This window comes from Sciurus vulgaris (assembly GCF_902686455.1).
Source record: "Sciurus vulgaris genome assembly, chromosome: 2".
NCBI classification, from domain to species: domain Eukaryota; kingdom Metazoa; phylum Chordata; class Mammalia; order Rodentia; family Sciuridae; genus Sciurus; species Sciurus vulgaris.
Window position 1 is genome coordinate 161,560,852 of NC_136462.1, and position 15,843 is coordinate 161,576,694.

The 15,843-nt window shown below is 41.8% G+C and overlaps 1 protein-coding gene across 1 annotated transcript in view; it reads right to left on the bottom strand.

The window, feature by feature from the left end:
- Positions 1 to 15,843, bottom strand: part of PCSK2 (proprotein convertase subtilisin/kexin type 2) — a 295,543-nt gene that overhangs the window by 146,747 nt on the left and 132,953 nt on the right. The gene's annotated exons all lie outside the window — the stretch shown is intronic.

Below are 15,843 nucleotides of genomic sequence, written 5' to 3' on the forward strand. Positions count from 1 at the left end.
GATGCGGATTCAGGAAGGCAGAGATTGAGACCTGCATCACTCACAGTTCTGGAGGGCTTTCTAGCTTTTGTATTTGTTGTTAGTGCTGTTTGTCACACTTGGGAATCAATCAAAAGGAAAAAAAAACTCAAAACTTCACAATAAAACAAAACAAACCTACCTGCTGGAGAGCCAGCAAGTCCCCCAGCAAAGTTCTAGAAAGTATGTGAGAGACTTTTGAAAGTTAATTCATGGATGGTGCTGCTGTCCTTGGACTGGCAACACTTCGTTTTTGAATAGTCAGACAGAACCCCAAGGACATGGATGGAGATTAAACTTAGGAGCTGAGTTAGTTCAAGCAGGACCCTGGCCATAGTGAAGCTTTGTCCCAATCAAGAAAATCCCTCTCACTTGGGCGTTCACTACTTTATCATTCGATAGCTGTGGCCAGTGTGAGCATCTGTGACTCAAGGACTAGGTACCGGTATGAAAGCGTGAGATGGATATTTTTATTATTATTGTTATTATTATAATTTGTGGTCCACATTCATTTTCCTGGTTCTCCCCCAGAGTACTTGAGGGGACTTCCTTAAGACCATTACGTGTTGTGCTGGTGGGAGTGAAATTCTAGGCACCTGCCTACTCTAAGGACCGCGTGCTCCCTAAGCCTCAGGGTGCATTCATGGCTGTCTCTCTCTCTCAGAATTTGAATCTTCAGAAAGTGACACAGGGTAAGGAGCCCTGGGAGTCCACTTACTCCAGAGGTTCACTCACCAGACTTTACCTGTAAAAGGATCCTGGCTATAGTTTCTGCCACCCACCCTGGATCTCTCCCAAGACTGATCCTTCAGCTGCCCACTGAATGTGAGCCCCTGACATCTCCCCCACACAACTTCTCTTTAGTGGAAGTGACCCAGAATCCATGCTGTTGCATGCAGTCAACAACCCTGATTGATATGGGATGAGAATAGGGTAGCAGGGCCCAGTCAAGTGTGATCGCTGAAAGGGAAGAATGAAGAGACCCCAGATGCTATCCCAAACCTTTCCCTTAGCAACAGGGGATACTTTGAAATCGATCAAATCATATTACATGCATATAACAATATGGCATAATGAAACCCACTATTCTGTATAATTAGTATGCACCAATAAAAAAAATTAAAAAACAACAACCCTTCTTTCTAGTACTGCCCTGGACTGTGAACCTCACTCCTTTGATTTTCACACCTACCCAGGTACCCATGGGTACATGTTTTTTTTCCAGAAAAGTTCTGTCAGAAATTCCATACATGTAATGGTGGAATGAGACAGACATCATTACTCTATGTACATGATGATTACATGAATGGTATGAATCTATATTGTGCACAACCATAGAAATGAAAAGATGTATCCCATTTGTGTACAATGAATCAAAATGCAGTCTGTAAAAAATTTTTTAAAAAATTTAAAAAAATAAATTCTGTAAATGTAAGAAAAAAGTGTTAGGTGTGACATTGACTCTGTGAGTTCTTGGATGTATTTCCACAAGAAATATTTACTGTGGCATGGCTTTAAAAAATTTCCTCCAAAGAAATAGTGAAATAAGTAGAAAAATGTTTGGGTGGGTAGTTTTATAATGGCAAAACTTGGGACACAAGTAATATCCATCAAATGAAGACCAATTCTGATTCAAGTATACACATGCATATATGTGTATGTATTTATAAAGATATAAAAATCATGTATATAAATCACATACACACATACACTACCATCACCATCATCACCATCCAAAAGCAGATGCCAAGATGGGATGAAATGTAGAAGGATTTAATTAGGAGAGAAAATATAAGAAACCACGCTGCAGATCTGACCTCAAGAAAAGGACAGAATGAACAAAGTTGTTTAACTGTATCCAGGACTCAGGAAACTTTGGCAAGACTGCTGGAGACCCACATTTGACTGTTGGAGGAATCCGGCATCTCCCAGGGATGGGCCTGCCTCAGTACTCTTGCCTGGCTCATTTACTGGCCAGGAGCAGCCATGGGAAGTGACTGATTTCAGACAGCAGCATCTGGAATTCTTGGTCAGTTATTCTCCCTGTAGCCAGAGGTCTGCAGAACATATTCTCTTAGCTGTCACAGAATATATATGTGCATGCCTGTGCATATTCATTAATGTAGGAAATTCGAAATGTCCAAGTAAATGCTTAGTTTTCAACCTGAAAAGATCATTACAACATGCTTCTCTCGAAACCTTTTACTATAGAAGCAAGTATTTAAACAAGAGTGTCACTTCAGCTTGGGAAGGAAGGAGCATGCATTCAGCCATTGCATCTTCCCCTGTGGGTCCCACAATGAGGGCTTTATCTGCTCTACTCATACAAGGAAAACTGGCTGGCTTTCATTGAGGCATTCTCCTTATTTTGGATTCATTGTCCTGAGTAATTTCCTTGAGATAGCACCTTTCTTTGCCAGGATCTTCAGGAAATAAGAGCATCAGTGTAGAAATTTGAAAAATGCTCATCTATAGTTTCCTAGCACCATAAGAACAGAAAGACTCACACCTGACTTCATCTTTTTAAATATCAGTGTGGGAATGGCTACTACAATCACTCCAAACTCAATTAGACCAAGTGTGCTCTGATGAAAAGATTACTTTAATTCATTTCCATAAAATTAATTTTTTTAATTCCATCAATGAGGTTTTAATGGAAACCGGTAGTGCTTTGGAATGCTGCAGTCTCTGGATACCACCTCTCCTTGCAGTTCAGGAACTTAGAAATTCTAAGGAGGTTTTCTAAGTCTATTAATTTATCTTCCTCTCCTCAGTGAAGATCGCAGTTATACTTTAAAAGAGATGAACACCTTTATAAATATATATATAAAAATATATTTTTCACTTTTTTACATACAAATAATTGGAGAACAGTTTTTTTTTCCCATTGATACCATGGAACTCTATTATTTTTAATTTTTCTGGGTTCTAGTTTAATCCTAATTCACATTCATACTTAAGTTTTACATAATCACAATCATACTATAGATAAAATTGTGTATTCTTTATTCACCAAGCATCTTACCATAAGAATTTTAATATGCTACTATGTAGGCATTACATTTTAATTTCTATACAGCTCCAGAGACTTATACTGTAATTTTCCCAACTATTTCCTTCTTTTGGGTCAGTTAGATTGTTTTCTATTATGACTGAAATGATTATGACCAGACATGAGGTTATAAACTATTTTTAAAGACATATGGGGAAGATTTCAGTGTTACAATTCTATGTCTGGTGAAGCCCTTAGTGTCAGAAAAGTATTTTGTAGTGTCTGAATCATACTCCTCACATGATAACTAAAAGTTCAGTTGACTTATTTTCTCTTCCCTCTCAATTTTAACCTTTCACCTCTAATGTCTGTTGTTACCATTTAGATGCGATTCCAACAATATGCACACAACTTAATCACAGCTTCTTCCTCTTCTGAAAAAATAACACACCTTTCACTTTAGTATTTATTCTCAGAATTCTTCCCCAAATTGGGTCATTAACATAAACATGGGTATAAATTAAAAACTAATGAAAAATACAGAAGAGCAGGAGTGCTTGTTACCAGGTATTATTTTTATTGAAGATGAACAGATGGATAGTATACAATTTGGTTCAACTTTGAAATCTTAGTTTGGCCTGTGTGACAAATGTAACTCCAGCAACCCTCCCTGCCTGGCCCCTTCAGTGCTCCTGGTGTGTGTCTACACTGTGCCAGTTATGGGCCATACCAAGTCAGAGCAGAAAATATCCCTGCACATTTGCAGACTATTTTATAGCTAGCAAGGTAATTTCATTACTTGAATTTTCCCAACAGCCCTGTGGGGTAGGTATTATTCCCGTTGAGGGAATGGAGATTCAGAAACCATTGTCCAGCAGTTCAAAACATGGCAGGATCCCTGAGGCTGACCGCTTCTAAATGTTACCAACTTTCCACTAAGCCACACTCCTTTTCCCTAAGGGCACGTAACAGTCAACCTTCCAGTATCTGGGACAGCTGAAAGGGGGATGCAAGTCTCCAAGGACCTGGACCATGATGGCTTCCCTGCTGGGCTGATAATTAAACAGCTGTTAATTAGCATTGAATGTTCTGGGTAAGGAGGGGCCAGGAGAAAGCGGACCAAGTGGGCACCTGTCTCCAAAGGGGGTGATGAAACATTTTTGCTTGAAGTAAGTGTGAGAAAAGGAACATAAAACACAAAACTACCAGGTTGCCAAAAATATTTAAGTTTATTAATCTGTGACACTGAGCTGAGATCATAAAATGGCTGCATCATAAAATGTGCTGTTCATAGCCACCAAAATAGAGCTAAGGAGCCATAGAGGGAGTCAGGTCCATGCACGTTAGCACATAATTTTTAAACTGGACCACACCATAGGAGCCACAATATCCTGGACCCTCGCTTGCTCCTGGTGCACGTGTGAGTAGTGATATGCTGAGAAGCAGTAACTACTAGACATTTGGACACATAAATTGACATTTGCCTTGCATGGTCATGGTTTTGCTTTTTTACACTCTGCCTTCTCCCTCCTTCACAACTCAATTCAGTTGCTTTGGGACACTGTTATCTGCAGGCATTATTGTTCCTTAAAAGACCCTAAATAAATGCTTTCTGCTTTAGACTAAATGTTGGTTTTGTTTCTGATGTGTTCACAGTGCCATTGATTGTGCTGCACTATTACTTTCTAATAATTAAGTCAAAATTATTCGATTTACTGTTGTTTTGGGTTGGTAGTATATTTAGGAAAGATATATTGAGGTCCTAACCTCCAGTACCTGTAGAAATAAAAATTAAGATGGTTGCACTTTGGCCAAAGGGACCATAATTTCTCTGTGAACCTTAGAGATCACAACTGGCAAACTGCAGTTTATTTCTCAGATAAAAGTCCCTCTCTCTCTAACATCCAGATTAAGAATGCTGTCTGGAAAAAATGTGCTTACAAGACTGTAGATTCCAACAGCTTTCAACCACAGGACTACTGACTAACTGACTATTCCAAAAGACTTGTTTTCTGGTACCCCTCATGTTAGCCCCCTAGCCACCTACCTTGTATAGCTTAATGTATGAACAGACCCACAGTGCCAACCTAAATTCATTTAGAATAACTCATGTAACCAATAGGGCTAATTGGAAATCGTTCAACATAAATTACTTCACCTCACCCCACTGTTCCCCTTCATTCTCTTCAAAAACCCAGTCCTTCTTCCCCTTGATGAAATGTTTCCTTGGTTTCTGACAGAGCCTGTGTCTCCCAATTCGCAAATCTGTGCTGTACCCCAATGAAAACTCTCTCCACTTTTCTTTTAAGACTGCTTAAAATTTCTTGGTTTCTGTACCCAAGAATGACCTTATTTGGGAAGAGGTTTATTGTTGATATAATTAGTGAAGATAAAGTCATATTAGAGTGGGGCTGATCCTCAATCCAACATGGTGGGCGTTATTATAACAGGAGGGCAGAGAGATACCAGGAGCACATTTCCATGGGGAGTTATGAGAAGTCTCCATGACAGAGATTGGAGTTGTGCTACTACAGGCCAAGGAATATCTGGGTCTACCAGAAAATGGGAAAAGCCACGAAAGATCCATTCCTTGAAACTTCAGATGGCATGGTCCCACCAACAGCTTGTTTCAGACTTCTGGCCACTAGAGCATTGATAGAACGAATTTGTGTTCTGCTAAGCCCCCACTGCACCCTGCTGCCCCAGGTTGTGGTAATTTGTTACATCAGCCCTAGGAAACTAATATAACCATGAAGAGAATTAAACTGTATTATACTTCCTTCTCACTTGTAGACTTTATTTTGTATTTAAGTGCTCTTACAGTTTCGTTTGGACAAAGATTTCTTTAGCCACATGTAACTTTTGCAAACAAAGGAAAAAATGAAAATGTGAGCAGAATAAATTGGTTATGTCCCTAGACCTCCTTCACAGCCAGAGTCTAAGTCAAAATCTTTCCTGCTTGTGCCTTCCTAAAGAAGGTGGCTCTTTGTGCTAACAAGTGTATTTGTGATCCAGCTCTTTTAGAAAGAGTGCTTCTCTATTATCTCCAGGATTTTTTTCCAAGCTGTCATCTCCTGTTCAGCAAGTTTGCTGCACCAGCTCAGACAATGACAATTCTATCACTCTTGTCATTTGCTGAGGGCAATCACAAGATGCATGCAAAACACATACATTGTAGAATTGATGATGGACGGTGGTTTTTGTTTTAATGGCAAAATGAAGCAAGTTAAATTAAAAACAAAGCAAATGTTTAAAGAATACTGTCAAAATATGACTAAGATGTCAGTTAAGTTTACTGAAATTTTAGTTTTCCCTTGGTGTTGAAGGATACTATTTGATGATTAACACCCAGGAAAACCATTGCATGTTGAAATAACAAAACCCCTGAATATTTTCCTAAAATTTTTTCTCTTTCCTTTTAACAGCTGTGTATTATTGCATCATGTAAGCAAGTTCAATTAACTTGTCACCTGTCAAAGGACATGCTGGCTGATTGCATATTTTTTTGCTATTTCACAGCTTTGCATGGTGTTGCAGTGAACATTTTTACACACACACGCATACACTGTGGTGACATTTTCAAGTATGGCAGAATAACTTGAGTGGTAGAATTACTGGGTCAATGAATATGTGATTTTAAATTTTCTTAAGACAATTGTTGCCCTACGCCCTTCAGAAATTTTGTACTAAATTACATGCTCACTAACAATGGGTGAGAGTATGGGGATTAACGTGGTTGTTGTGATCCAGTGGCCTGGGAACCACAAAGGAACTTTTCTTTCAAGAGCTTCTGGGAAATCGTGTTGTGCTTCCCATTTTGGGTTTAGTCAAGCTCCTTTGGTTCTGTGACATGTGCCTTTGTCTCCAAAGCAGAGGTCCCTAGCATGGGAGCACAGTACAACCATCTAAGATGATAAAATCCTGATGCTCAGACCAAACCCCCCAGCCATGAAATGAGGATTGCTGGAGGGAGGCCTTGGCCTCAGTTGTTACATCCCAGGTGGTTCCAATGGGCAGCCAGGGCTGCAGACCAGTGTGCTAGAGGTTCCTAGCTCCTCTCCCTTGAGTACATTCAAACTAATGCAGGTGAAGAAATGAAATCAAATCAAGCCATAGATGTCGCCACCCGCAGCAACAATTGCACGAATATTTACCGGAGGTGGACTGGAAATAAACTACTTCTATTTCTGTGCTGCTTCCTTCCTTGCTTGCTTATTCTCTAGCTTATAGAGGAAGATAGGCTAACTTGATAGAGGAAGAAAGGCTTTGAGAGAAAGATAGGCTTTGCTTATAGAGGAAGTTTTAGAGAAAGACAGGCTTCTATGCTTATCAGAGATCTGTTTCTTCTTAGAGTTCTGCTGCTTCTTCTTAGAGGTGCGTCCTGCATCCTGTGAACTAAAAGTGCATACTAGAGGTGCGTGCTAAAGGTGCTGCCTATCTGAGGTGCTTCTTAGTGATGCGTCCCGCATACTGCAATCTGTGATCTGCAACCTAGAGGTGTGTTCTCAGTTCTCTGCTCTGCGATCTGCCATCTGCCTTCTGCCTACTGCTTACTGCTGCTACTGCTTCTTCTGCTTGCTGCTGCTTCTCTCTGCTGGCTGCTTCTTTTTTCCTTCTACCTACTGCCCGCTTATATTCCCTCCAGGAGGCGGAGGGCGGGGCCACGCCAGTTGAGATCAGGCGAGGAGCCAGCTGCCCTTTCACGGCAAAGGTTAAAACAAGCAGACCCGAGCAGGAGCACTCGGGAACTCCTGTGCACGCGTTGTGTGCATGGACTCACTTGAACATGGCCAATGATAAAGCACCTGAGTGTCTATGCTAACCGACTTCCTCACCGCCCGATGTGATCAAAACAACTTCTGGCTGGCTGCCAGGCGCCATCTTGGCGTAGTCCGCATGGCATAGCCCCCAACAATAGATGAGGACAAGGGACAGAGAGATCTTCATCAAAAGGACTGCTCTCAGATCCATAGGAGAATATACCTTGTTTGCTCAAGAAAACAGTTTCTCTGTACTCACCTCATGGGTGGTGGTGGTGATGCAGGAGGGGGGGGGGGGTTGCGGGGGAGGGAGAGAGGCGGGAATGGGACAAATGTCCAGAATGCAAAATTTGCCCAAAGTATGGAACTTTTTAAAATGAAAAATCTCTTAATTTGCACCGTCGGTTACTTAGCCTGTATTATGGTCTGAGGATTTTTTCCCCCTAATAGATTAAAACAAAAGAAAAGCAGTAGTGCCTGAAGCATGTTACCTGACACTAATTGAAACAGCCAGGGGTGGGCTTGAGCACATCCTAAGGGATATACGCATATGGGATGCAGGATTAGGGCTGATGCCAGAGGCTCCTCTGCCTCATCCTTGCCATTTTTGCCTCCTTGGGGACAGAAAGTGTGTTAGCATTTCATTACTGTGATCAAAATACCTGGCAAGAATGACTTAGAGGAAGAAAAGTTAATTTTGGCTCATGGTGTCAGAGGTTCATTCCATGGTCAGTCAATTCCATCACTCTGGGTCCAAGCTGAGGCAGAACATCATGGTGGAAGGGCATGGTGGAGGGAAGCTGCTCATGGTTGCCCCCACAGAAGCAGAGAGAGAAAGGGGAAGGGGCCACAGGGAAGGTGCATCCTTCCAGGCATGCCCCCATTGACCCACCTCTCCAGCCATGCCCCACATAACTAGTTACCACCCATTCAAACTAGGATGGGCTGATTAAGCTACAGCTCTCACAATCTGATCACTTCATTTCTGAACATTCCTGCATTAACACAGGAGGTTTTGGGGGGATACCTCATATCCAAACCAAAACAGAGAGGATCTGAATAATTTCTGGTGTGTGCTTATAGAGGTGGGGGGGGGTAGACAGGAGAGGTCAGCTTTTCATCTCAGGAGGTGCCACAGGCATGGGGGTGTGTGTGGGGGGCAGGGCTTTGGTTTCAAACCTTGAGCAACTGGGAGAACTGAATGGAGAGTGTTGGATATCATTCATCTCATGAACATAACTTTGGGGTACAATATTGACCTTTATATAGTATAAAATGCTGTGGAAAAGCAGGCAGCTTAGACTTGTGGATGAGAACATGGTCTTGGGATGGGCAGACATGTGTCACAGGCCCTGAGGTACCTGCTGTTCCCCTGTGAGAACTTGAGAAAGCAAGTGAACTCATTTAAGCCTCAGTTTGCTCGCCTGTAAAATGGGATGAACCTTAATAATCACTACGACTTATTGAGGGCAGTCTGTTTGCTGAGCAGGGCTCTAAGTACTTCCAGTATATCATCTCTGTTATTGTTCACAGCCTCCCAAGAGGTTAGGAGTGAAGGCATTAAATGGGTGGGTAAGAGTCACACAGCTTGTTAAGAGTAGAGTCATGGTTCATACATGTTATAGTTTGGGTTATATTTGGGGTTCATGGAAAGATCAAGGGTTCCAGATGTTCCCTGTCCCCTCACACACATGGCCTTCTCCACTACTGCACTCCCCTCCACAGGGATGTGTCTGCTATCATGGAGGGACCTACTCCCAGGCACCATCTTCCCTCCACATGCACAGTTTGCACAGGGTGTTCACTCTTGGGTCCCACCTCTTTCTGACTTTGTCTTTCCAAGGCAGTGTGTTACCTCCTCATTTGAACTGATGAACTGAACATGATTCATCAAAACAAGGAACCTCCCCGCCCCAAGTCACCATGGGGATGATGTGGGGGATGATGGAGGACGGAGGCTACTCTTAGGCTCAGACATCCTAGTTCATCGGCTTTGCCACTAATGACTGGCCTTGGTTGTCAAGATCCAAACAGAGACTTAGAGAAGAGAGAGAGACTTGGGGAGGGAAGATCTGATCCGGAGAGGTCAGACACAGGAAAGGGGGGAGCAGGTGGCCAGCAGTCAGGGAGTCTGGCTGCTGCTTAATTTCCTCTTTGTGCAGGCAGGTATGACTCTTTGGAAAGCCCAATTATGTGCAAATCACACAGCTTAACTTTTCAAAGACCACTGAGTTAAACCACGATTATGGCTGACTGCACAGTATTGATTGCCCTCGTTTAGAGAGGTTTGCCCATCTTGCAAGGATGACACCAATCAATTGAGGAGAGAGGAGATGGCTGTGTGCCTCAGGCCACAGTTCCAGTCACTGCATCTCAGTGACAAGATATTAACAAATTGATATCTATCCTCTAAAGCTCTGTATACAAGGTGTACCATGAGATAAATCAATGCAGTGAGGGAGGGAGTAGAAGATGTTTCCCGTGGAGCAAAGTAAAAAGGAAACCAATGGAAATGCTCCTAGTGGGAAAAATCCCAGCTCCCATGTTTGCTGGAACTTTTGTGTGTATTGTGGTAGGGACCGGGCTTCAGCTTGAACTTGAATTCTCTCTTGCTCCTGTTGCCAGGGCAGTGAGGAATGTTAGGAGTTGGATTTAGGCCATTAAAAAGTATTAAAAGATAGTAGGTACTATGCCAGATGTTGAGGAAGGGCTGACTAGACCAGGGTGTGCTGGGGAGGACAATTTTCCAGAACAGCCAAAAGCACCTAAGTGCTGCTCTTGGCCAACAAAACATGGTATTCTTCATATGAGTCTCCTGAGAGGTTAGTAAAGAAAAGAAGCAAAGCAAAGCTAAGTCATTGTAATATATTAGTAGCTTCAGCTACATACACAGTGTAGCATTGGAGAGAGCCTGTGGGGCCAGGTGGATGGTTGTTTTCCATCAGAGAAGGGCAGAAAGACTCAGGCTACTAGGGAAAGCTTCTAGAAGGGTGAATGCAGAGAGGAGGAGGGGGAAGAGGAGAAGGAGGGGGGCCGGGAAAAGGGAAGGAATCAGGAGAAAGCTCAGTGCCCTTTTCCAGTCCAACTGTGGCCAGGAGGCATTCTCACATCTGGCCAGCCTACTGAATGCTCCACCTCTTGGAGGTGTTGGGAGTGGGGCTATGCAGAGGCAAGGTCAGGCCAACAGGGTGCTCAAAGAAGGTTCTCAAGGGACCCAACTGGGAATGAATGACCCCAGCAGATTGAACCCAGATCGCTAACCACTAATTTTTAGTCTTATTTTTACAGACTGCATTTTGATTCATTACACAAATGGGTCTCAACTTTTCATTTCTATGGTTATACACGCTGTACAACCATATTACTCGAGTACTCATACATGTACATAGGATGTTATTTGTCTCATTCCACTATCTTTCCTTCCCTGTCCCCCTTCCCCTCATTTCCTTCTTTGCAATCCAACACGCCTCCATTCTTCCCTAATCCCTGCCCTCCCCCTTATGTAACAGTATCCACTTATCAGAGAAAACATTTGGCCTTTGGTTTTTTGGGATCGGCTTATTTCATTTAGCATAATGTTCTCCAACTCCATCCATTAACCTGCAAATGCCATAATTTTATTCTTCTTTATGACTGAATAACATTCTGTTGTGTATATTTACCACAGTTTCTTTTATCCATTTATCTACTGAAGGGCATCTTGGTTGGTTCCACAATCTAGCTATTGTGAATTGAGCTGCTATGAACATTGATGTGGCTGCATCACTGTAGTATGCTGATTTTAGGTCCTTTGGGTATAAACTGAGGAGTGGGATAACTGGGTCAAATGGTGGTTCCATTCCATGTTTTCTGAGGAATCTCCATACTGCTTTCCAGAGTGGCTGCACCAATTTGCAACTCCACCAGCAATGTATGAGTGTGCCTTTTCCCCCACATTCACACCAATACTTATTATTGCTTGTGTTCTTGATAATAGCCATTCTAATTTGAGTGAGATGAAATCTTAGGGTGGTTTTAATTTGCATTTCTGTAATTACTAGAGATGTTGAACACTTTTTCATATATTTACTGATCACTTGAATATCTTCTTCTGTGAAGTGTCTGCCCAGTTCCTTAGCCAATTTATTGATTGCGTTCTTTGTATTTTTGGTATAAAGTTTTTTAGGTTCTTTATAAACTTTGGAGATTAGTGCTCTATCTGAAGTACATGTGGAAAAGATTTTCTCCCACTCTGTAGGCTTTCTTTTTACATTCTTGATTGTTTTCCTTGCTGAGAAAAAGCTTTTTAGTTTGAATCTATCCCATTTATTGATTCTTACTTTCATTTCATTTTAGTTGTTACAACTAATTAAATAAATTTTATTCATTTGAGTAGTGCTAAGAATCAAACTCAGTGCCTCACCCATGCTAGGCAAATGCTTTGCCACTGAGCCACATCCCCAGCCTTTTTAAACATTTAAAAAATTTTGATACAGGGTCTTGCTAAGTTGCCCAGGGCCTTGCTAAGTTGCTGAGGCTGACTTTGAGTTCAAGATCCTCCTGTCTCAGCCTCCTGAGCTGCTGGGATGACAAGCATGCATCATCCATGCCCAGCCTAGTTCTGCTAGTGAACCAGAAGGAGGATGCTGGGCAGAGATATGTCTGAGTTGCCTAGTCCCCATTCCATGCTAGAGAGAGGACCCACAATGTGTTTCTGGAAGGCAAGATAAATCCTACTGAAGATGTATTGCAGTTTCATTCAATTATCTTATGACAGGCAGGCTTCATTGGAGAAAACTAACAGCATCAAATTCCCCTGGCACAGTCCTACAGGTCGGTTACCTTGGCTCTGTTACCATGGCTATAGCCTAATGATGGTACTCCATCCCCAACTGCTGCCTCACCAATGTGCTTAGTGAAAAGGGGGGCTGAATGGAAAGTGTGGTTGATTTGATCCAAGGTCAAGGCTTTCCTGAGTGTTAAAACAAGCCACAAACTCAATGTGGGGCAGGGAACAAACACTAGGTTTGAATTCAGAAAGAACTGGGTTCAAATCCTGGCATAATTTGCTTCTTATTTATGCATGTTCTGAGGTAGGTCCCTCAATTTCTTGAGTCCTTCTTTCTTCATTTAGAGCAGGATGTGACCAATGCAGTCTGACACATTGTTGTAAATAAAGTCAGTTGGAACATAGTTAAATCTCTTTGCTTATATACCATTGATGGCTGCTTTAATGCTGTGTGATAAAGTTTGAATAGTTGGAACACAGACAATGTAGTCTTCATTGCCTAAGATACTTGTTCTATGGCCCTTTATAGAAAGTTTGTTGACCCCAATGCACAGAACAGACATGATGGAATTTGTGACCTAATAGACTTATTGATGAGGATCAGGTGAAATAAGCTTCCTTTCTTGAGAACTATGAAGCATACTATAAATATTCCTGTTATGATTATGATGAGCCAGGTATCTGTGAAATCCATTTCCTCTATCAGGAAAGACTCAGTGACAGTATTGAGATTAGTGGTGCAAATGGTGGATTTGAGGGCCACAAAGAAAGTCTGCTGTGATCCAAATCCTCCCCTGAGCACATGCCTGCAGACTAAATTCTGGCCCCGAAGGGTTAAGCTTTAATTTTAAGCACTGATTATCCAACTTGATTATGACTCTATTTAAAAGATTTGGAAAACAAGTCTCCTGGGAGGGACACATCCAGGTGTTCTCACTTACCCACACTTGCACATGAACTTATTAAATAGAGAGCTCTCCTCAATGGTAGTGCTAGAGATTGGTGCAAGGAAGGGATAGGGGTTTATGTAAAAGGTAATTTTGCAAATTTTAGTTTCCTGCAAGTCAGGGAGAAGGGCTACTGACATCAACATCAAAGGGTCCAGGGCTTAGATTGGGCATCTCCCAAGAGGAAGGATTAAAATAAAGGAGGTGAGAGGGCACTGGGAAAAAGCCCTCCCAAAGTTCTTTGCTTTTCTAGGTACATTTTTTATGCATGACATATCTTCAGCAGTAAGGATACACCTGCCAGGTATTTATTGTATCAAAGGTTGCAATATTGTTTCTTCATAAGTTTTCAGTAGAGAACAAATAAAAAAAACCTGTCTGCTATGGAATGCAAATGGATCTTGAAAATTCACAGCCTCTTTTTCTTAACCTAATAAATGCAGAAGGTGGTTTGATTTTTCCAATTCGGACAATGGACTAAAGAGTTAAAGAGGAGGGAAGATTCACTTCCTTAGTTCTTTCTTCCTCAAGGGCATCCATCTATTTTTAATCTTCAAAGGTCAGCCCTTTCGTCAACAGCAATGCCTTGTCAATTCTTTTCTCCTATTGGTATTTCATTAGTTGCCAATGAAACAGTTCCAGGGTGACGGGGTGGAAAAGAAATGTGCCTTGAGACTGCAATTGGCGTATGTGTGAAATATTTGGGGGTTGGTGGCTGTGCATCTCCAGGCACCCTGCAGCTGAAGAGTAATTCATATGTCAAACCCAGCAGCCCACGAATGACAAAACACCAACAAGGAATAAAGGTCAGAGCTATTGATTCTTAACACACTTCTGCTTATGCACAGAGCACCCAGTGATGGGGTGTTAATGAGCCCCAGCACAACCATGCAGAACAAATGAAGAACATAATGAATCGACTTTGCCAGAGCACCCCATAAGACACAGAGCTAGCCACATGCTTAGGTCTGCCCTTAGAGGAATACCGAGAGAAGAGGTTCTCATTCTGCAACGTGGTAGTATTCTTTCATAACACATTGCCACAGATTTAGTGGCTTAAAACAATATAAATTTATTCTCTTAGAGTTCTGGAGGTCGGAAGTCTGGAATCAAGGTTTCAGCAGGGCTGTGGTCGTTCTGGAGGCTGCAGAGAAGGGATATGTTTTCTTTCCTTTTGCGTTATTTAGGGACTTCCTGAATTCCTTGGCTCATGGCTTTCTTTCTCTATCTTCAAAGACAGCAACAGTAGGTCAAATTTCTTATATGGCACCATCCTTTCTTTCTCTTCTGCCTTCCTATTATATGGATGCTTGTGTTACATTGAGCCCACCCAGGCAATTCAGGATAATTTCCCCATTTTGAGGACAATTCATTAGCACTCCACTTATGACCTTGATGTACCCTTGCCATGTGATATAACATATTCACAGGTTCTAAGGATTAGAACATGGGCATCTTTTGGGGTGGAGGAGTCATTATTGTGCTGACCACATGCAGGAAGGAAGCTAACATCCAATGCTGAGAAGTGAGGATGATTATTAGTAAGTTCTGTAGAAGATATCTGTGCAGAGATAAGGGTCATTTGATGGATATAGAGAACCCAGAATTATTCTGGGAAAAGAAACAAAGTGACCACATTATTGAATGACCTGTAGTTGGACAAGTATTGAAAAAGAAGCCCTTATTGAATGGTGAAAATGTAATCAGACCTCTTTTTTAAAAATCAATAGCTGATGCCTGTTAATACAGGGAAAAATAGGCTCTGGAGCAGAATCAGCAACCAAAATGACACTGAGATTGAACTTGTTGGCTTTGACCAATGATACACAGTTTGATAGTACATATAGATATTAAATGCTATTGGTAGGCTTTGAAAATCAGTTGCATGACTACTGGAAAAAAAAGAGAGATGCCTTGATGAAAGAATAGCATTTTAGCTGACCAGAAATTTAATACAATGCAGCCACATCAATGTTTATAGCAGCTCAATTCACCATAGCTAAAATATGGAACCAACCTCGATGCCCTTCAACAGATGAATGGATAAAGATAATGTGGGAGGGATTTTTCCCAGTGTCCTCCTTCCTCTTGGGAGATGCCCAATCTAAGCCCTGGACCCTCGTGGAATGTTACCTAGCTTTAAAGAAGAATGAAATGGCAGTTGTTAGTAAATGGATGGAGTTAGAGACTATCATGCTAAGTGAAATAAGTCAAACCCAAAAACCCAAAGGCGGAATGTTTTCTCTGATATGTGGATGCTAATTCACAATAAGGGGGAGGGAATAGGGAAGAATAGAGTTACTTTATATTAGGTAGAAGAGCATGAAGGGAGGGGAAAGGGGAAAAGGGATGGTGTTA